Source organism: Arachis ipaensis, chromosome B10 (assembly GCF_000816755.2).
Source record: "Arachis ipaensis cultivar K30076 chromosome B10, Araip1.1, whole genome shotgun sequence".
NCBI lineage: Eukaryota > Viridiplantae > Streptophyta > Magnoliopsida > Fabales > Fabaceae > Arachis > Arachis ipaensis.
In genome coordinates, this window is record NC_029794.2 from 9,434,244 (window position 1) to 9,435,048 (window position 805).

Sequence of the window (805 nt, forward strand, 5' to 3'; positions counted from 1 at the left end):
TTTAATCTCAATTCATAATTATATTTATATTATATTTGTACTTCATCCTTATAATGTGTGATTTTTGACTATCCACGTGCATTATAGTCATAGGTTTGATTATCAACAATAATTTACACAAGTTTGTTTACACATGCATTATATCCAGTATGTATAGCACCCATACATATTATTATGAAAACATGATGCTTCATAAAATTAAATACACAAAGTATATTCATAACTATGTCAAGCAAGTATCTATCATATTGTTATGTTATCCTTGTAATATGAAAGCTGATTTTTGTAAGTAAAAAATAATTAAGAAGTTTTACCTGTAGTCCAAAACTAATACTAAAACTTTTTCATACGAAAAGAAACACAGCTAAAATAAATCAAAATATATTAAAATGTACGATAACCTTAAATTTGATTGATACAAATGCAGATATTCCTTCCATTTGAATTGCAGCTTGTTTAATACCGGATATAGTGAGATGACATATGTGACAATAGATGGGTAACAAATTTTAGTTGTCGAATGGATGCTAAAAATGACAACTGATAATGTTATAAAAGATTGCAAAACAAATACACCATAATTCAATACGAGATTTTAAAGTCATCGTCAGAAACATTGAAGTAATTAAAAAGATGAAAATCAAACAAAAATTGAATGAGTTTTACAAAAAGAATAAAAAAAAATTTCAAAACACCCCAACAGCGGGTTAAAATAGTGCATGATAAACTATATATTCTAATGATTTATACTATGAATGGGGAGTGACTATATGTATATATAAATATTAAAAAAATTAATCATAAT

The 805-nt window shown here is 25.2% G+C and overlaps 1 protein-coding gene and 1 long non-coding RNA gene across 3 annotated transcripts in view; one reads left to right on the forward strand and one right to left on the reverse strand.

Moving 5' to 3' along the window:
- Positions 1-805, forward strand: part of LOC110267703 — a 16,139-nt gene that overhangs the window by 15,023 nt on the left and 311 nt on the right. The window lies entirely within an intron of this gene.
- Positions 1-805, reverse strand: part of LOC107624440 (MADS-box protein SVP) — a 14,923-nt gene that overhangs the window by 11,541 nt on the left and 2,577 nt on the right. Inside the window, exon 1 of one of the 2 annotated variants that reach the window (XM_021113513.1) lies at positions 315-329. The exons of the other annotated variant lie outside the window; for it this stretch is intronic. The gene's annotated coding sequence lies outside the window, so the exon portion shown is untranslated. Of the gene's footprint in view, positions 1-314; positions 330-805 lie in introns of those variants that run through there. 2 annotated transcript variants of the gene reach the window in all.